This window comes from Oncorhynchus gorbuscha, linkage group LG13 (assembly GCF_021184085.1).
Source record: "Oncorhynchus gorbuscha isolate QuinsamMale2020 ecotype Even-year linkage group LG13, OgorEven_v1.0, whole genome shotgun sequence".
NCBI classification, from domain to species: domain Eukaryota; kingdom Metazoa; phylum Chordata; class Actinopteri; order Salmoniformes; family Salmonidae; genus Oncorhynchus; species Oncorhynchus gorbuscha.
Genome location: NC_060185.1, coordinates 42,217,277 through 42,239,671, shown reverse-complemented (window position 1 = coordinate 42,239,671; position 22,395 = coordinate 42,217,277). Strand labels below are relative to the sequence as shown.

The 22,395-nt window shown below is 47.3% G+C and overlaps 1 protein-coding gene across 2 annotated transcripts in view; it reads right to left on the bottom strand.

The window, feature by feature from the left end:
* The window catches only part of LOC123992914 (sodium/calcium exchanger 1-like), a 120,585-nt gene extending 102,658 nt beyond the window's left edge, over positions 1 to 17,927 (bottom strand). For both annotated transcript variants that reach the window (XM_046294547.1, XM_046294545.1), the window contains exon 1: positions 17,769 to 17,927. The gene's annotated coding sequence lies outside the window, so the exon portion shown is untranslated. The remainder of the gene's footprint in view (positions 1 to 17,768) is intronic.
* Between the last annotated feature and the right edge of the window lie 4,468 nt (positions 17,928 to 22,395).

Here is a 22,395-nt window from a genome sequence, read left to right as displayed (position 1 = left end):
TTTTTTCTTAAGCTACATATGTTACCGTAAGCTATTTTTAGAACTTTTCTGGGATGCTTGATTGTTTTCATTGCTTTACTGGGAAGATAAGCAGAAGTAGACATGCTCATGTTATTTATGTCAGTGTAGGGTGAGCTGAACACAGCAGAATTCCTACTAGGGCACTCCGCCTCACTGCTAACAGTATAAGTCTGGTTAATAGGGACATGATTACAGCATACAATAGCTGCAGGATCAGCAGAGGCATTTAAGGTAGTTAGAAGGATATACATTAGGTTACTTACATTGTGTCTACCAACATCCCTAGGATAATGTACATTTGCTGAAGCATTATGAGAACTCAACGGCACAATAGTAAAGAATAACTGAGTTGGGCTTGGGTCATTGATAAGTTATTGTCTCAACGCAGCCTTATAATGCTGTGAAAGGATCCAGGAACCAAAATGATTCAGATGGATCCCATCCTCCTTATAAAAACGTGTTTTGATTCCAAAAGGTATCGGAATTGTTATGATGTTCCGTGACATGGAGTCCCATAGGGCGGCACACAATTGGCCCAGCGTTGTTCGGGTTTGGCCAGGGGTGCTTTACTTGGCTCATCGCGCTCCAGCAACTCCTTGTGGCAGGCCGGGTGCCTGCAGGCTGACCTCGGTTGTCAGGTGAACGGTGTTTCCACCGATACGTTGGTGCGGTTGGCTTCCGGGTTAAGCAGGCGGGTTTTAAGAAGTGCGGTATGGCTGGACATGTTTCGGAGGACGCATGACTCAACCTTCGCCTCCCGAGCCCGTAGGGCAGTTGCAGCGATGAGACAAGATCAAAATTGGGGATAAAAAGTGGATAAAAGACTAAAAGTAATCATCATGATGTTGTAATGTTGAAGTTGAAATGGTGCTGGAATAGTGAAGGCAACTCCTGTTTTAATAGTCCAAAGATGTCGGAAAACATTACCTTGCTTGACCATGCTGTAGGTCATGTTTGTTACTTGCAATATATTTTGTGGACTTCACCGGAGAGATGTTGCTCTCCGGTTTTGTAATCCGACAAATGTGTTGTTGAATTTATTCTGCCACTGTGTCTTCTTATTGTCTCACCCTTAGGCTTATATCTCACAGTGTCAAGGCATATGAACTAACAGGTTATAGAGCAAACAACACAATTATCACAACACATAAATTGTAATATTGCTTTTTTTCTGGATTGGCTTCCCCAGTGATTTTACCCACATACCACTACTGGTAGTGGAGAAGTGACATAACAGCCCAGCGCTCAGAGCACTACACACACACATTCACCCTCTTTCTCTCGCTCTCTTTTTTTCCCAATCTCATGCTGACCCCGCACAAAGAGAGGTTAATTAATCTTTCCATTTAATTGATTTCAGTCTCCTTTCGTTTGTTCGGTGTAATAAAACCTACTACTGTCTGAAATCATCTGGCGTGGCCGAAATAGAGCAATAAATCCCACTGCAGTCGCAGTAAAAAGGGTTGACCCTTCGTATTCAGCAGGAGTGAGTACACTGTATTTTCGACTGCCATACAAATAAATCTATTCATCTGCAGATGAATGAAAAAAACAATCACTCAGTCATTTATTTATGTATTCAATCATTTATCATGAATTCTGCAATGTGGCTCACATGCCTGACAAAGTCCATACGGTACAAGCCTTCAGGGCATGAGACCAACAACATGACTAATCATAAAGCCTGGAGTAAAACGACACAATTATCAGCAAGACCTGAGGAGGAAGACATCTCATGGGGACTTGATTTGTAACACTTCACCAAATATCCTCATTATGCTATAGTCACACAAACAGAAAGGCAACAACAATGAAGAAGAATCGGAGTCAACTGTAGAAGAGTAAAGCAGTATAACATACTAAGCAAATGGCACCATATTCCCTATATAGTGCACTACTTTTGACTGGAGCGCCTTTGTGCCATTTGGGACTCAACCTGACTCTGTAGCACTTGGATTAAGAGGTGAATAGGTTCATTGAGGTCCAGATAGTGAGCAGTACTTCAGCTAAGGCCAGTACGTAAAGCTCTTTGGTTCTGACCAAGTTCAGTAAATCGTTACTGTCCCTGGGAGACAATTAGTGCATCATAAGAGACACAAGAGAAGCAGCTCAACCAACACACAGTGGCTTATAGTTCCAACACGGTTCTTTAATCAGCACGCATGTGTGTTATTCAAAGTAGAGGTCGAATGATTATGATTTTTCAACGCCGATGCCGATTATTGGAGGACCAACAAAATCCGATACCGATTAATTGGCCGTTTTTTAAATTTTTATGTGTAATAATGACAATTACAACAATACGTAATGAACACTTATTTTAACTTATACATCAATAAAATCAATTTAGCCCAATTTAGACATGTTCAATTTGGTTTAAATAATGCAAAACCAAAGTGTTGGAGAAGAAAGTAAAAGTGCAATATGTGCCATGTAAAAAAAGCTAACGTATAAGTTCCTTGCTCAGAACATGAGAACATATGTAAGCTGGTGGTTCCTTTTAGTCTTCAATATTCCCAGGTAAGAAATTTTAGGTTGTAGTTATTATAGGAATTATAGGACAATTTCTGTCTATATGATTTGTATTTCATATACCTTTGACTATTGGATGTTCTTATAGGCACTTTAGTATTGCCAGTGTAGCAGTATAGCTTTCGTTCCTCTCCTCGCTCCTACCTGGGCTAGAACCAGGAACACATCGACAACAGCCACCCTCAAAGCAGCGTTAACCATCGCTCCACAAAAGCTGCAGCCCTTGCTGAGCAAGGGGAACAACCACTCCAAGTCTCAGAGCGTGTGACGTTTGAAACACTATTAGTGCGCACCCCGCTAACTAGCTAGCCATTTCACATCGGTTACACCAGCCTAATCTCGGGAGTTGATAGGCTTGAAGTCATAAACAGCTCAATGCTTGAAACACAGCGACAAGCTGCTGGCAAAACGCACGAAAGTGCTGTTTGAATGAATGCTTACGAGCCTGCTGGTGCCTACCATCGCTCAGTCAGACTGCTCTATCTAATCATAGACTTAATTATAACATAATAACACACATAAATACGAGCCTTAGGTCATTAATGTGGTCAAATCCGGAAACTATCATCTTGAAAACAAGACGTTTATTCTTTCAGTGAAATATGGAACCGTTTTGTATTTTATCTAATGGGTGGCATCCATCAGTCTAAATATTCCTGTTACATTGCACAACCTTCAATGTTATGTCATAATTACGTAAAATTCTGGCAAATTTGGCGGGCCAAACTGTTGCATATACACTGACTCTGCGTGCAATAAACGCAAGAGAAGTGACACAATTTCACGTGGTTAATATTACCTGCTAACCTGGATTTCTTTTAACAAAATATGTAGGTTTAAAAATATATACTTCTGTGTATTGATTTTAAGAAAGGCATTGATGTTTATGATTAGGTACAGTCGTGCAACGATTGTGCTTTTTTCGCAAATGCGCTTTTGTTAAATCATCCCCCGTTAGTCTTCAGATTTCGCAACAAGCCAGGTTAGCAGGCAATATTAACTAAATATGCAGGTTTAAAAATATATACTTGTGTATTGATTTTAAGAAAAGGCATTGATGTTTATGGTACATATTGGCGCAAGACAGTCTTTCGCGAATACGCACCGCATCGATTATATACAACGCAGGACACGCTAGATAAACTAGTAATATCATCAACCATGTATAGCTAATAACTAGTGATTATGATTGATTGATTTATTGTTTTTTTACAAGATAAGTTTAATGCTAGCTAGCAACTTACCTTGGCTTCTTACTGCATTCGTGTAACAGACAGTCTCCTCGTGGAGTGCAATGTAATCAGGTGGTAAGAGCGTTGGACTAGTTAACTGTAAGATTAACTGTTGCAAGATTGAATCCCCGAGCTGACAAGGTAAAAATCTGTCATTCTGCCCCTGAACAAGTCAGTTAGGCCGTCACTGAAAATAAGAATGTGTTCTTAATCAACTTAATCAACTTAATCAACTTGCCTAGTTAAATAAAGGTGTAAAAAAAATAATTCAAACATGCAATTGCACTTATTGGAGGTTATTCGTAAGGTCTAAATGGGGACATTGTGAATATTAATGATCACGGCCGTGGTGTACTGTACTTTTTCACAGCTCAGCACTTAACATAGAAACCCTACATTTATACAAATATAGTCTAGCTAACCAAGTAGAAAATGACTTCTTAGTTATGCCATTATAATGTCCCCTACTGAGTTCCTCTCTATTTGATGCTTTTGCTCACCTCTCCTCCTGTCACCACGTCCTCTTGTTCTACTGCTCCGAGGCACTCAGCTGCCGAACCCACCCTGTGTGTGTGTGACTGGGAGAGTTTGAGTGTGTGTGTCTGGGGGGGGGGGTATGTCACTCTGTGTCATGCTGCACCACTCCCACACTAAGCCCAGAGATCTCAGCGTGACAGCAAGGGAGGATTGGATGAACAAGAGAGAAAGAGAGAATGAGAAAATCGGGAAAAGACTGGGTCTGAGAGATTGCACAAACACACTGATACAGACAACAGCACATGCCGTTTTCATTATCTCACGCACACGCACGCGCACAGGCACACACACACACAGGCACACACACCCACACACACACACACACGCGGTTATCTTCCCTTGTTGTTCCTAACGATCATTGCATTTCATACGATATACCTGGAGGGTGAGAGCTGTGCTCGAGCAACAGACAAAGTGAAAACAACAGAGAAACAGTGCTGCTAATCCCTCCCCCTGGAGAGTCACGACCACCTCCACCTGTGTGCCTACGCTCCTGTTACCTCTCCGAGAAAATGAATGTTCAGGAAGACAGGCTGACAGGACATGCTCTCTGTCTCTCCTCCAGCAGACAGTATGCCTCAGTGAGAACCATGGTTGTCAGGACTCAACCTGCCAGAGGGGTCTAACCTCTGTGTTCCATGAGACTCACTGTGATGGAAATCTACTGTGCTGACAGACACACTGCTTAGCCAGGTACTGTAGGTGTACGGAATAGGTGCTGTAGCTGTACGGAACAGGTGCTGTAGCTGTACGGAACAGGTGCTGTAGCTGTACGGAACAGGTGCTGTAGCTATACGGAACAGGTGCTGTAGCTGTATGGAACAGGTGCTGTAGCTATACGGAACAGGTGCTGTAGCTGTATGGAACAGGTGCTCAGGACATCCTCACCATCTAAAATGTCAGGAGCAGTGAGAGTGGGGGTGGAGGTGTCTGGTGTTACGTGCTGACCACTGACCAAGACTGTTCCTCTGAGGTCTGTGAGAGGACCAGAGAGGATTATGGCTTCTTCTAATAGAGCTGAAATACGGCTGGAGTGATGGCTACTCCTGCTCTTCTCCCCCCCCATCTCCCTTTCCCTCAACTAACTCTGCACTCATGCATCCTTTCTCCATCACTGGGTAGGTTCTCACTGGGTAGGTTCTCACTGGGTAGGTTCTCACTGGGTAGGTTCTCACTGGGTAGGTTCTCACTGGGTAGGTTCTCACTGGGTAGGTTCTCACTGGGTAGGTTCTCACTGGGTAGGTTCTCACTGGGTAGGTTCTCAGTAGCTAACTGGATGACAGAGCTAACTGCCAGAGCAACAAAGTGTTAAACAGGAAAACCACCCAGGCAGAGAGATAGCAGCATAGACCGACACAAAGCTACAGGCTACGTGGGGAGAGAAAACAAAACATTCGCTCACGTTTAGAAAAAGAGAGCACCCTGTGTGTGTGTGTGTGTGTGTGTGTGTGTGTGTGTGTGTGTGTGTGTGTGTGTGTGTGTGTGTGTGTGTGTGTGTGTGTGTGTGTGTGTGTGTGTGTGTGTGTGTGTGTGTGTGTGTGTGTGTGTGTGTGTGTGTGTGTGTGTGTGTGTGTGTGTGTGTGTGTGTGTGTGTACATATCGGCCAAGGTGCTGAATAATAGCCCCTGTGACTTTGTGCCAACTGACCAACAGTATCAGTGAGAGCTGCACCACCCTGCCTAGCCCTGGGCTGACCAAATCAAATCAAATTTTATTTGTCACATACACATGGTTAGCAGATGTTAGTGCGAGTGTAGCGAAATGCTTGTGCTTCTAGTTCCGACAATGCAGTAGTAACCAACAAGTAATCTAGCTAACAATTCCAAAACTACTACCTTATAGACACAAGTGTAAGGGGATAAAGAATATGTACATAAAGATATATGAATGAGTGATGGTACAGAGCGGCATAGACAAGATACAGTAGATGGTATTGAGTGCAGTATATACATATGAGATATGTATGTAAACAAAGTGGCATAGCTAAAGTGGCTAGTGATACATGTATTACATAAAGATACAGTAGATGATATAGAGTACAGTATATATGTATACATATGAGACTAATAATGTAGGGTATGTAAACATTATATTAGGTAGCATTGTTTAAAGTGGCTAGTGATATATTTTACATAATTTCCCATCAATTCCCATTATGAAAGTGGCTGGAGTTGAGTCAGTGTCAGTGTGTTGGCAGCAGCCACTCAATGTTAGTGGTGGCTGTTTAACAGTCTGATGGCCTTGAGATAGAAGCTGTTTTTCAGTCTCTCGGTCCCAGCTTTGACGCACCTGTACTGACCTCGCCTTCTGGATGATAGGGGGGTGAACAGGCAGTGGCTGTTCTTGGCCTTCCTGTGACATCGGGTGGTGTAGGTGTCCTAGAGGGCAGGTAGTTTGCCCCCGGTGATGCGTTGTGCAGACCTCACTACCCTCTGGAGAGCCTTACGGTTGTGGGCGGAGCAGTTGCCGTACCAGGCGGTGATACAGCCCGACAGGATGCTCTCGATTGTGCATCTGTAGAAGTTTGTGAGTGCTTTTGGTGACAAGCCGAATTTCTTCAGCCTACTGAGGTTGAAGAGGCGCTGCTGCGCCTTCTTCACGATGATGTCTGTGTGGGTGGACCAATTCAGTTTGTCTGTGATGTGTACGCCGAGGAACTTAAAACTTACTACCCTCTCCACTACTGTTCCATCGATGTGGATAGGGGGGTGTTCCCTCCGCTGTTTCCTGAAGTCCACAATCATCTCCTTAGTTTTGTTGACGTTGAGTGTGAGGTTATTTTCCTGACACCACACTCAGAGGGCCCTCACCTCCTCCCTGTAGGCCATCTCATCGTTGTTGGTAATCAAGCCTACCAACAGTAACAGTGAGAGCTGCACCACCTTGCCTAACCCTGGGCTGACCAACAGTAACAGTGAGAGCAGCACCACCTTGCCTAGCCCTGGGCTGACCAACAGTAACAGTGAGAGCTGCACCACCCTGCCTAGCCCTGGGCTGACCAACAGTAACAGTGAGAGCTGCACCACCCTGCCTAGCTCTGGGCTGACCAACAGTAACAGTGAGAGCTGCACCACCCTGCCTAGCTCTGGGCTGACCAACAGTAACAGTGAGAGCTGCACGACCCTGCCTAGCTCTGGGCTGACCAACAGTAACAGTGAGAGCTGCACCACCCTGCCTAGCCCTGGGCTGACCAACAGTAACAGTGAGAGCTGCACCACCCTGCCTAGCTCTGGGCTGACCAACAGTAACAGTGAGAGCTGCACCACCCTGCCTAGCTCTGGGCTGACCAACAGTAACAGTGAGAGCTGCACCACCCTGCCTAGCCCTGGGCTGACCAACAGTAACAGTGAGAGCTGCACCACCCTGCCTAGCCCTGAGCTGACCAACAGTAACAGTGAGAGCTGCACCACCCTGCCTAGCTATGGGCTGACCAACAGTAACAGTGAGAGCTGCACCACCCTGCCTAGCCCTGGGCTGACCAACAGTAACAGTGAGAGCTGCACCACCCTGCCTAGCTCTGGGCTGACCAACAGTAACAGTGAGAGCTGCACCACCCTGCCTAGCTCTGGGCTGACCAACAGTAACAGTGAGAGCTGCACCACCCTGCCTAGCTCTGGGCTGACCAACAGTAACAGTGAGAGCTGCACCACCCTGCCTAGCCCTGGGCTGACCAACAGTAACAGTGAGAGCTGCACCACCCTGCCTAGCTCTGGGCTGACCAACAGTAACAGTGAGAGCTGCACCACCTTGCTGACCAACTGACCAACTGTCCACTGATGGCCCTTTTCTCTCAAAAACAAACCCTAACACAGCAAGCGCACACAGGCAGGGGATTCATTCCCTATTATCCACACAGAAGGGATCCCAAGGGCTGGCTGCAGGCTGACGGATAAGCACACAGCTCTGACATATGCAAACGCAATTTGCACGAAAGCCCATGAAAGCTGGTTAGATGTAAATCAACATGTTACGTAACAACTCCTCGAATTAGACCAGACTTCACACAAGAGTGCTAAGACTTAAAGAAACACGCAACGTGAAATCTCAATGCATGAGATCAGCTTCCTATATCCGAAAAAGTTAAGTTGAGAGTCAAAAAGCCACATGCGGAAAATCTCTCAGTGGCTGATGGGAGAGTAAATTCAGCTGCATCTAGAACACTAAGCTGTGTTCTTTACCACCCAACACACAGCAGCCTGTTTGTGTTTTGCCTCTGCCAATTCAAGGGTCATTGTGTGGATTGGAACGGAGTAGGTTGGTGCTTCAGCAGCCCTGAATCTTATTACACAGGACAGATTGATAAAGATCTGATGGCGCGACAGACAGACAGACAGACAGTGTCAGACAGACAGACCGTCTGTGTCTGTGTCAGACAGACAGACCGTCTGTGTCTGTGTCAGACAGACAGACCGTCTGTGTCTGTGTCAGACAGACCGGCTGTGTCTGTGTCAGACAGACCGTCTGTGTCTGTGTCAGACAGACCGTCTGTGTCTGTGTCAGACAGACCGTCTGTGTCTGTGTCAGACAGACAGACAGACCGTCTGTGTCTGTGTCAGACAGACAGACAGACCGACCGTCTGTGTCTGTGTCAGACAGACAGACAGACCGACCGTCTGTGTCTGTGTCAGACAGACAGACCGTCTGTGTCTGTGTCAGACAGAAAGACAGACAGTCTGTGTCAGACAGACAGACAGACAGACAGTGTCAGACAGACAGACCGACCGTCTGTGTCTGTGTCAGACAGACAGACAGACCGACCGTCTGTGTCTGTGTCAGACAGACAGACAGACCGTCTGTGTCTGTGTCAGACAGACAGACCGTCTGTGTCTGTGTCAGACAGACAGACCGTGTCAGACAGACAGACAGGCAGTGTCAGACAGACAGACAGACCGTCTGACACAGACAGACAGAACGTCTGACACAGACAGTCTGTGTCAGACAGACAGTGTCAGACAGACAGTGTCAGACAGACAGTGTCAGACAGACAGTGTCAGACAGACAGACAGACAGTGTCAGACAGACAGACAGTCTGTGTCAGACAGACAGACAGTCTGTGTCAGACAGAAAGACAGACAGTGTCAGACAGACAGACAGTGTCAGACAGACAGACAGACAGTGTCAGACAGACAGTCTGTGTCAGACAGACAGACAGTCTGTGTCAGACAGACAGACAGACAGACAGTGTCAGACAGACAGACAGACAGTGTCAGACAGACAGACAGACAGTGTCAGACAGACAGACAGACAGTGTCAGACAGACAGACAGTGTCTGACAGACAGACAATGTCAGACAGACAGACAGACAATGTCAGACAGACAGTGTCAGACAGACAGACAGACAATGTCAGACAGACAGTGTCAGACAGACAGACAGACAGTGTCAGATAGACAGACAGAGTGTCAGACAGACAGACAGTGTCAGACAGACAGACAGTGTCAGACAGACAATGTCAGACAGACAATGTCAGACAGACAGACAGACAGACAATGTCAGACAGACAGACAGACAGACAATGTCAGACAGACAGACACAGACAGACAGACAGACAGACAGACAGACAGACAGACAGACAGACAGACAGACAGACAGACAGACAGACAGACAGACAGACAGACAGACAGACAGACAGACAGTGTCAGACAGACAGACAGTGTCAGACAGACAGACAATGTCAGACAGACAGACAGTCTGTGTCAGACAGACAGACAGACAGACAGTCTGTGTCAGACAGACAGACAGACAGACAGTCTGTGTCAGACAGACAGACAGACAGTCTGTGTCAGACAGACAGACAGACAGTCTGTGTCAGACAGACAGACAGACAGTCTGTGTCAGACAGACAGACAGACAGTCTGTGTCAGACAGACAGACAGACAGTCTGTGTCAGACAGACAGACAGACAGTCTGTGTCAGACAGACAGACAGACAGTCTGTGTCAGACAGACAGACAGTCTGTGTCAGACAGACAGACAGTCTGTGTCAGACAGACAGACAGTCTGTGTCAGACAGACAGACAGTCTGTGTCAGACAGACAGACAGTCTGTGTCAGACAGACAGACAGACAGACAGACAGTGTCAGACAGACAGACAGACAGTGTCAGACAGACAGACAATGTCAGACAGACAGACAGTCTGTGTCAGACAGACAGACAGACAGACAGTCTGTGTCAGACAGACAGACAGACTGTGTCAGACAGACAGACAGACTGTGTCAGACAGACAGACAGACAGACTGTGTCAGACAGACAGACAGACAGACAGACAGACTGTGTCAGACAGACAGACAGACAGACTGTGTCAGACAGACAGACAGACAGACTGTGTCAGACAGACAGACAGACAGACAGACTGTGTCAGACAGACAGACAGACAGTCTGTGTCAGACAGACAGACAGACAGTCTGTGTCAGACAGACAGACAGTCTGTGTCAGACAGACAGACAGACAGACAGTCTGTGTCAGACAGACAGACAGTCTGTGTCAGACAGACAGACAGTCTGTGTCAGACAGACAGTCTGTGTCAGACAGACAGACAGACAGTGTCAGACAGACAGACAGACAGTGTCAGACAGACAGACAGACAGTGTCAGACAGACAGACAGTGTCAGACAGACAGACAGTGTCAGACAGACAGACAATGTCAGACAGACAGACAGTCTGTGTCAGACAGACAGACAGACAGTCTGTGTCAGACAGACAGACAGACAGACAGTCTGTGTCAGACAGACAGACAGACTGTGTCAGACAGACAGACAGACAGACTGTGTCAGACAGACAGACAGACAGACAGACAGACAGACAGACAGACAGACAGACAGACAGACAGACAGACAGACAGACAGACTGTGTCAGACAGACAGACAGACAGACTGTGTCAGACAGACAGACAGACAGACTGTGTCAGACAGACAGACAGACAGACTGTGTCAGACAGACAGACAGTCTGTGTCAGACAGACAGACAGACAGTCTGTGTCAGACAGACAGACAGACAGACAGTCACACAGACAGACACACAGACAGACAGACAGACAGACAGTCTGTGTCAGACAGACAGTCTGTGTCAGACAGACAGACAGTCTGTGTCAGACAGACAGACAGACAGTCTGTGTCAGACAGACAGACAGTCTGTGTCAGACAGACAGACAGTCTGTGTCAGACAGACAGACAGTCTGTGTCAGACAGACAGACAGTCTGTGTCAGACAGACAGACAGTCTGTGTCAGACAGACAGATAGTCTGTGTCAGACAGACAGACAGTCTGTGTCAGACAGACAGACAGACTGTGTCAGACAGACAGACAGACAGACTGTGTCAGACAGACAGACAGTCTGTGTCAGACAGACAGACAGACAGTGTCAGACAGACAGACAGACAGACAGTGTCAGACAGACAGACAGACAGACAGACAGACAGACAGACAGACAGACAGACAGACAGACAGACAGACAGACAGACAGACAGACAGACTGTGTCAGACAGACAGACAGACAGACAGACAGACAGACAGACAGACAGACAGACAGACAGACAGACAGACAGACAGACAGACAGACAGACAGACAGACAGACAGTGTCAGACAGTGTCAGACAGTCTGTGTCAGACAGACAGACTGTGTCAGACAGACAGACAGACAGATAGTGTCAGACAGACAGACAGACAGATAGTGTCAGACAGACAGTCTGTGTCAGACAGACAGTGTCAGACAGACAGTCTGTGTCAGACAGACAGTGTCAGACAGACAGTCTGTGTCAGACAGACAGAGTCAGACAGACAGTCTGTGTCAGACAGACAGACAGACAGTCTGTGTCAGACAGACAGACAGACAGTCTGTGTCAGACAGACGGACTGTGTCAGACAGACAGACAGACAGACAGACAGACAGACAGACAGACAGACAGACAGACAGACAGACAGTGTCAGACAGACAGACAGACAGACAGACAGACAGACAGACAGACAGACAGACAGACAGACAGACTGTGTCAGACAGACAGACAGACAGACAGACAGACAGACAGACAGACAGACAGACAGACAGACAGACAGTGTCAGACAGTGTCAGACAGTCTGTGTCAGACAGACAGACAGACAGACAGACAGACAGATAGTGTCAGACAGACAGACTGTGTCAGACAGACAGACAGACAGATAGTGTCAGACAGACAGTCTGTGTCAGACAGACAGTGTCAGACAGACAGTCTGTGTCAGACAGACAGTGTCAGACAGACAGTCTGTGTCAGACAGACAGACAGACAGTCTGTGTCAGACAGACAGACAGACAGTCTGTGTCAGACAGACAGACAGACAGACAGACAGACAGACAGACAGACAGACAGACAGACAGACAGACAGACAGACAGACAGACAGACAGACAGACAGACAGACAGACAGACAGACAGAGTCAGACAGACAGACAGTGTCAGACAGACAGACAGTGTCAGACAGACAGACAGACAGACAGACAGACAGACAGACAGACAGACAGACAGACAGACAGACAGACAGACAGACAGACAGACAGACAGACAGACAGACAGACAGACAGACAGACAGACAGACAGTGACTGTGGAGGGTGTTCACAATACGCACAGCAGAGACCGGAGACCCTGCCTCAACGACAGCAGAACCCGACCAATAGCAGGACAGCTGGTACCACAGTGCCTGGATATCAGCCATTAGGAGAGTGTGTGGGCGAGAGCAGTTGGGAACTTAGCGTGTGTCCCGACTCCTTGGCCACTGTGTTCCCATGTGTATGACGAGCCATCACAGCGGGACTTGTGTTTCCCATGTGAGATATTCTACATGTATCTGTTAGGAGGAAGGATGTTAGGGTCACGATAGAGTCAAACCAGGTCCATGGATCCCTCCAATACCAAGTTCCTCCCATCCCATAGGTACAACATTGATACAGTGGACACAAAGACTATGATAAACACCTGTCACCAAGAACTGGGTCAGAACCACCTGGCACACAAAACCCAAAAGGATCAACAGAAAGAAAACGACACTGTCCATCACATCCTCTGAAAGAGAGGGTCAAAACGAAAGTGTACAAGGCAACATACCCTACCTAGAGAGGGAATCTCTGATTCTGGATCTGTACAGTAACACCCCAGAATCATTTTCACCCAAGGGGTCCAATGAGAAGATCAGCCCAGTGACTCGGCAGCCAGGGCAGAACAAGAGAGGCTACCTTCCAGATGGCACCCTATTCCCTTTATGTTGGTCCTGGTCAAAAGTAGTACCCTATGCAGGGAATAGGGCACCATTTGGGACGTACAGGAGAGCAGGGCAAATGCCCTCAACCCTGAAGAAACACACATTTCACATTATAATCTTCATAAATATTAATGGAAGCCATGTCAGAGAGGAAAGATAAGGTTTCTGTGTAAATTCCCAGCCTGATCGAGGGGTAGAAAAAGTGACAATGAAAGGGTGAGAGGGCGAGGCTTCTGCTCACAACGGGAAAGCTCATTTCTGTTTGCTTTTACGGCAGATGATTCATTATTTGATCGAAGTTCAATGATGAGGGGGACCACATCACATACACACTGAGACCCACCCAACAGGCGGACCAGGCGACACGCTCCTCAGCACCCCAGCTGGGTATGAGGAACAGCAGAGATGTGCAGTGCACTGGACAGACACACACACTGTGCATTCATAGACTGTACTACATACAGTAAGGCCAACATACACACAGCATAGGAGCACATACAGGACATGCACACATACACCCCCACCCAAACTGCAGCGTGGGAGTGATAGTGCTGGAGAAGGGAGCTCCCTCACTCATCCTCAGACCCCCCCCCCCACATTGTGCAAGCACTGCAGCAGCTCCCGCTCTCCCTCTGTTCTGGAACACCCCACTCACGTCTCGCTGCTCAGCCTCGCACTGCACGGACTGCACTGCACACTACACATTGTGTCCCGTCTCCCCCCACCCACACCCTATCCTGCAGGGGTCTGCATCAACACTATGTTAGCCTCCACCCTCGCACTAAAACTCTCGACTCCACAACTTCAAAGGCCAAGCGCAAATTTAGCTTCAAAACAATCAAGGACCTAATTTGTGTAATTAACAAATGGTGACAATTGCTCTTTGGGTGGCATTAGACAGATTGAACAGCCTGTTGCCCCCTCAGGGAGCAATCAGGACTGTATTTCCTAACTGAATGAGATGTTTTCTGGGGAATTAGAATCTCCAACAGAGGATAGAGGTGTGCGGTGGATTTGCAGACTGAAACAGCCACACTCTAACCTCTGAGACAGACAGATTTCAATTGTGTTTCCTCTAACAGTCTTGTCTGCAGTCTGTACAAATGTGCAAACAATAGCCTATCCCCTGTATGAAAATAGCCCACAATAGACCAACTGTGAGATGAGCACTTGGATACATTGAAGAGAAAATAATCCATTTTGGAATACCGAACTGTAATGAAAAAAGGAGGAATGAAACATATAGCCTACATGTAGTCAACGTGCACAAACTGCCATCCGAGGAGCAATTAATACTGGTTATCCTCCATCCGTTTTGGGGTGGGGAGTGGAGGGATCAAATCCAAACTGCAGAAAAATGCCACACCGAGGAAAGCCCCACTACTGCCTGCCCTTCACCAGCCTGCCCCACTACTGCCTGCCCTTCACCAGCCTGCCCCACTACTGCCTGCCCTTCACCAGCCTGCCCCACTACTGCCTGCCCTTCACCAGCCTGCCCCACTACTGCCTGCCCTTCACCAGCCTGCCCCACTACTGCCTGCCCTTCACCAGCCTGCCCCACTACTGCCTGCCCTTCACCAGCCTGCCCCACTACTGCCTGCCCTTCACCAGCCTGCCCCACTACTGCCTGCCCTTCACCAGCCTGCCCCACTACTGCCTGCCCTTCACCAGCCTGCCCCACTACTGCCTGCCCTTCACCAGCCTGCCCCACTACTGCCTGCCCTTCACCAGCCTGCCCCTCGCCAGCCTGCCCCTCACCAGCCTGCCCCACGCCAGCCTGCCCTTCACCAGCCTGCCCCTCACCAGCCTGCCCTTCACCAGCATGCCCCTCGCCAGCCTGCCCTTCGCCAGCCTGCCCCCTACGCCTGCCCTTCACCAGCCTGCCCCACTACTGCCTGCCCTTCGCCAGCCTGCCCCTCGCCAGCCTGCCCCTCACCAGCCTGCCCCACGCCAGCCTGCCCTTCGCCAGCCTGCCCCTCGCCAGCCTGCCCCACTACTGCCTGCCCTTCACCAGCCTGCCCCTCGCCAGCCTGCCCCTCGCCAGCCTGCCCCACTACTGCCTGCCCTTCACCAGCCTGCCCCTCGCCAGCCTGCCCCACGCCAGCCTGCCCCTCACCAGCCTGCCCCTCGCCAGCCTGCCCCTCGCCAGCCTGCCCCTCGCCAGCCTGCCCCTCTCCAGCCTGCCCCTCGCCAGCCTGCCCCACGCCAGCCTGCCCCACGCCAGCCTGCCCCACGCCAGCCTGCCCCTCACCAGCCTGCCCCACGCCAGCCTGCCCCTCGCCAGCCTGCCCCTCGCCAGCCTGCCCCTCGCCAGCCTGCCCCACTACTGCCTGCCCCACTACTGCCTGCCCTTCACCAGCCTGCCCCTCGCCAGCCTGCCCCTCGCCAGCCTGCCCCACTACTGCCTGCCCTTCACCAGCCTGCCCCTCGCCAGCCTGCCCCACGCCAGCCTGCCCCTCGCCAGCCTGCCCCACGCCAGCCTGCCCCTCGCCAGCCTGCCCCTCGCCAGCCTGCCCCTCGCCAGCCTGCCCCACGCCAGCCTGCCCCTCGCAAGCCTGCCCCACGCCAGCCTGCCCCTCGCCAGCCTGCCCCTCGCCAGCCTGCCCCTCGCCAGCCTGCCCCACGCCAGCCTGCCCCACGCCAGCCTGCCCCATGCCAGCCTGCCCCACGCCAGCATGCCTTTCACCAGCCACCCCTTCGCCAGCCTGCCCTACGCGAGCCTGCCCCACACCAGCCTGCCCCTTGCCAGCCTGCCCCTCGCCAGCCTGCCCCACGCCAGCCTGCCCCACGCCAGCATGCCTTTCACCAGCCACCCCTTCGCCAGCCTGCCATACGCCAGCCTGCCCCACACCAGCCTGCCCCACGCCAGCCTGCCCCACGCCAGCCTGCCCCACGCCAGCCTGCCCTACGCCAGCCTGCCTTTCACCAGCCACCCCTTCGCCAGCCTGCCCTACGCCAGCCTGCCCCACACCAGCCTGCCCCACACCAGCCTGCCCCACCCCAGTCTGCACTGAGCTGGGTGAATCCCCACTTGCCATGTCTATGATGTAAGCACAATGAATAGATGACCAGTTTTAAAGGGGGACCAATTGAGCCTTGACTTGCACTTGCTTAACGATGATGCTGTTGATTCCGCATACGAGTATATGTTAATTATTAGAAAAGCCTGTTATGCAATGCCTCTTTGATTTCAGGCTATAGATGATGGAGACATGGCTGCAGGATGATGTTTTGGGTTGGGGTGCTTTCAATCGGGGTTGAAGAGTATTTTTTTCTCCACTTATACAGGAGTAAAAAATGCCTAGTACTCTAATTGATTTAGAATTGTTTTTATTTATTTTAAATTATTAATTTCAATTTATCAGGTGCTGCAGCACCTTCAGCATCCCTACTTCCCACGGTTATGGATCAAGGTGAACTCACAAGCGAACTACTGTAAAGGTCTCTATTAATTCCAATTGACCGGCTAGGCCAGGGGTGGGCAACTCAGGGGGCGGATTGTTGTTACTCTTTTTCTCAATCTCTAGCAAACACAGCTGATTAATCTAATTGCATTCTAAACTGAAGATCATGATTAGGCTAGTCAATATGTTGAGCTTTTTGCTATATCATAAAGAAAAACTTTGTCAACTAATAAGCTATAAGGGCACTGTTGAGTAGGCCTATGCAATTGCAGGACATTTGCCTTCAAATTAATTGAATGGAGCGTTTATCTGAGGACAAATAAAGGTATTGGTTCTACACACAGTGTTGAGTAGCCTAAAGCACGCTTCCATCTCTGCAACATCTTTTGTATTTCAATCACGCAGTGGAACGCTTCGGGGAAATGATGCAACATGCTAAGTTCTATTGATAATATATGTGAACGTACATTTTATCAACATAGCCTTTTACAAAAACGAAAATAGTGGCAGACTTAAATGTCGGTTATGCTCAATATTTCCATCATAATTTGCTCGATTGTACATCATACTTCTGATTACTACTTAGCATTTTGATTATCATTAAATCAATGGATCAAATGCGAATATTAGAGCTACCCCACATGGTACATTGTAACATATTTATCCATAACCATACCCATAACCCAAACAAACATCGAGCAAGTCAGTGTAGAGCAGAAAGAAGATTTAAAGTGTAAAAAGCAAGGAATTAGTCTATTTAAACACATCTGACATGTCCTCAACATTCAAAGCCGATCACTTTTCTAAACACATTCTTACCTTATATCCAAGTTGTTAGCGTCGCTCAATGCAGGTGTGGTCGTAATGCAAATACTGCTGCCGTTAACATGAAAAACTGCTCCCGTTAATTTGGCTGTCGTAGCCGCGGATCGATTCGCACTCTGACATACACTCACAACCAGTAGGCTACACACGCTCAGTCAGTCTCTCTCACAATCACATTGGAAGTGCGCGTTCAGGGAAAGGAGGGAGTTACGTTCAGGAGCGCGCATGGCACAGGGTTACGACCATGTGTCATACACTCGAGAAATTATTTATAAGCTAACCTACTTTCTTTGTTAATAACAGTCGTATTTCATGTTGTCTAAAATATGTGCAGGTGGAACACTATCCGTTCCTGAGCTGACATTATTTGATGGGAGGAAAGCTAAGGTTACCATCATATTGATGGAACCATGTCAGTGTGTGCGATAGCCTCGGAAGGGGAAATATGTATTTTCAAAGTCTAGGAAAGGGTCCTTTACTTTTTTGTTGTTGTTACTGTTCACTACCTCCCTTGTTCCTGCTGATGTTTGCTGACCAAGCACATCTTCAGTGGACGGTGCTCAATAATAGACTTCCCAGCTGGGTTTGGTTCCCCATGATATTTGTGGAATTCTACTCCACTTCAAATAGGTCACGTTGAGAGAATCAGATACAAATGAATGGGACGGTAGACTAGTGCCTCTTCACTGGGGTCGTTGAGAGAGGACTCTTTCAGGGACACGAAAAAAACAAATATAAAGATGTAAGAATGCCAGAGTGGTGGCGAGACCAGAGAAGAAGAGATACAAACAGAAAGACAAACAGAGATGTGCAAGTAGGAAAAGGGGGGGGGGGGTGCCTCTGCAGCGACTCAAGTGTTTGGTTTTTAGCTCACCTCAACTAGGACACAGTGGCATCCTCCCCCATTCTTTCTGAGTGGCACGCCATTAGGCCAGGTCGGCAGCTGGCAACACAGGACAGTAACCGCTGGTCACCTGTCTGATCTCCAAATAGGATGTCACTCATCTTCTGCACCATGCACACACCTACCTTTAGCTGTATCATCCCGGTGTGAGGCGTAATTGGAGGTCTTTTCTAATATATCATCAACAACAAGACATATTTCCACCCACTACTACTGCTATACATGTATGTACCAGTGAGTTGTGACGACAGAGCTGTGTATTTCTCCTACAGGCATGACGTTAGTGCCTTCAAGCATGTCGATGATTCTGTAGGATCTGATCTATAAATAACACATGCTATAGAATCTTGCATGTAGCAACAATGCAAATTTGGCAATTAAATAGTGTGAAGGAGCCTTTGTTACTTTAATGCGTTATTGTCTGTAATCCTCCTTTGCTGATCATATATTTTGTATTATTCTATTTCTACTGTGTTTTGGTAATAGGCTATTTATGAATATGAATTTGATGGATGCCATACAGGACCTTGCCCTGTGCATAAGCAATAATCAAATATTGATATTCTAGAGAACTGCGGAGCATGGAAGTGAACCGGGATTGCTGGCGTGAAGGCAAACACCCTACTCATCACACCAGTAAGATTAACCTACTTGGTGAGAATTATAATGTGACTCAAACAGCAAGGATCGCTACAACATGTTCACAAAAGAGTAGCTGAAACATGCATTAAAATTGGGTGGTTGCCAAATGGCGCCCTGTTTTGTAGATAGTGCACTACTTTTGATCAAGGCTACTTTTGACCAGGGCACCCAATTTGTGAGTGACACATGATTTGCCCTGTCCAGGATTCCGGCCTGTCCCAAAAGAGTCCCTGTGCACTGTTACCACTTGCAGTGGTGGAGAAAGTACCAAATTGTCATACTTGAGTAAAAGTAAAGATACCTTAATAGAAAATTACTCAACTAAAAGTGAAAGTCATGCAGTAGAATACTACTTGAGTAAAAGTCTAAAAGTAATTGGTTTTAAAAATACTGAAGTATCAAAGTACATGTAATTGATAAAATATACTTAAGTATCAAAAGTAAAAGTATAAATAATTTAAAATTCCATATATTACGCAAACCAGATTGCACAACTCAGTGACTCCGCCAGATCTGATGCAGTAGTGATAACCAAGGATGTTCTCCTGATAAGTGCGTAAATTGGACCATTTTCCTGTCCTGCTAAACATTCAAAATGTAACAAGTAGTTTTGGGTGTCAGGGAAAATGTAGAGTAAAAAGTATATTATTTGCTTTAGGAAAATGGTGAATTAAAAGTTTTCTAAAATATAATTAGCAGAGTAAAGTACAGATACCCAAGAAAACTACTAAAGTAGTACTTTTTTTTATTTTTTTTTTAACTTAAGTACTTTACACCACTGACCACTTCCTGGTCTTTCACTCACAGAGCAATTGCTACAGTAACAATTTTCATTACATTTACATTTACATTTAAGTGATTTAGCAGACGCTCTTATCCAGAGCGACTTACAAATTGGTGCATTCACCTTATGACATCCAGTGGAACAGTCACTTTACAATAGTGCATCTAAATCTTAAAGGGGGGGTGAGAGGGATTACTTATCCTATCCTAGGTATTCCTTAAAGAGGTGGGGTTTCAGGTGCATGGGTGGAGACAGACGTGGAAGGCCAGTCAAACATCATGACAATACACAGCCTCATCTCTTCCTTTTTTCTGAGAGAGAATGACATAAAAATAGAAAGCTACTGACTTGTCATTTCGTCTCTCTGGGCTGTAGACACAGATTATTAGACTGGTTGTCAGATTTTTAGACTGATTGTCAGATTATTAGACTGATTGTCAGATTATTAGACTGATTGTCAGATTATTATACATTTTGCTCAGCAGAGCGCTGCCGGGCAGCAGGTAGCCTAGTGGTTAGGGTGTTGGGCCAGTAACCGAGCTGACAAGATAAAAACAGTCTGTCTTGTAAATAAGAATTTGTTCTTAACTGACTTGCCTAGTTAAATAAAGGGGTTTAGGGTTAGGAGTTAGGGTTAAGGTTAGGTTCTGGGGTTAAGTTTAGGGTTAATGTTAAGGTTAGGTTTAGGTTTAGGGTAAGGGTTAATAAAAAATAGGATTTTGAATGGGACTGAATTGTGTGTCCCCACAAGGATAGTTATACAAGACTGTGTGTGTAAGCTATTTGTGTGGAACCAGAACAGCTGAGATAATCAAAAATTCTGCAGAGTAACTCAACCAAGACGGTGCTGTGCCAGAAATCCATCTACTCTCATACAGGGACCAGTCGGATAGGGAGGTGACGGAGATGGAAGCAGTTCAGGGCAGGACTATGCTGTCAATGCCAATGCTGCCAGTGCTGACTGAGTCTTTTACAGAAATGTACAGATGTGGGGTCTTAATTTGAACCATTTTGCTACAACAGGAAAAGGATCCGGCAGCAACAGGAAATGTGAAGTATTATGTGGATGATCTTTTTTTTTTTGAGGCTGATACATTTTTCTTTAGGGCAAATAAAGTCAGACATTTTAAAGTGGAAACTATACATTATAGAATACATTTTAAACCTTGAACACTCTACAAATGTACATTTCCTGCTGCGCAGGAATATTCTTAGCAACAAAAGAGAAGAGTGATCAAATTAAGGTTAAAACCCTGGATCGGAGACCAAATGGATAGCTGTAGATATACGCTCTCCATTAGGAGGTGCTGCCCTTCTCTGATGTTGTTTCAAAGGTACAAATTCAACATAGACAAACCTAGTATAAAATATGTTCAAACTTGGTTACCATGATGACATAATCCTGTGGTTGAAATTTCACCCTCAAAACAACAGTTTTCCAATGTATTTTCCACTAAGATTCCACGTCACAAAACGTTGACAAGTTACATTGAAACAACGTTGTTTTAATCAGTTTGTGTCCAGTGGGGACTGTGGTAGTGGCCAGGAATCCCAAGAGTTCAAACGACAGACTGCCTGCCATGCTTGTCTCCTCCTCAAATGCAACAGAGGACAGCTTTTTTAATAATGCATCTGCCAATATCTGGTACCCATAATGGAGGTACCAGGCAGACAGGCAGGCAGGACAGGAAGCGGTTTGGGCCAGCCAATCCCTGTGTGTCACACTAATCTAAATTAAATCTGCTCCGACCGCTGGGAGGCAATTTCTGCTCTCTACAAAGAAAAACAAATTAGAGTTAAATCAATGCCCTCTGAGGTACGAGGACTGAACCCAACCCATCTGTTATCAAGTCTTAGCTGAACGGTCGTTGGGTGGGTGGGTGGGTGGGGGAGGGCCTATTGGAAATCATTAAGAAGACACCTTGCTTTCAACTGAGGCACAATATAAATAAAACCCTACGGTCTCAGTTTTAACTAAAGGTAACACCTTCACAATGGACGAAGAGAATACAGGAGGGGAAGGATGCAACACTGGGCGAAAGAGAAATAGAGAGAAGGGATTCTGGAAGAGGAGAGATAAGGAATGGAATGGATGGCAGTGCCCTGGGGTCATCAGTGTTAGAGCGGTGCCTTCAGTGTCACATCTGCTCCTGCTACGCCCTCTGGTGTTCATCCGGTGTCTTCCTGACCTGCAGTTACTGCCCCTGTACACTCTCTCTCTCTCCCTCTCCCTTTCTGTGTGATTGTGTGGTTGGAGACAGGTGTGCTGGAGTCAGAGCAGATCCCTACCA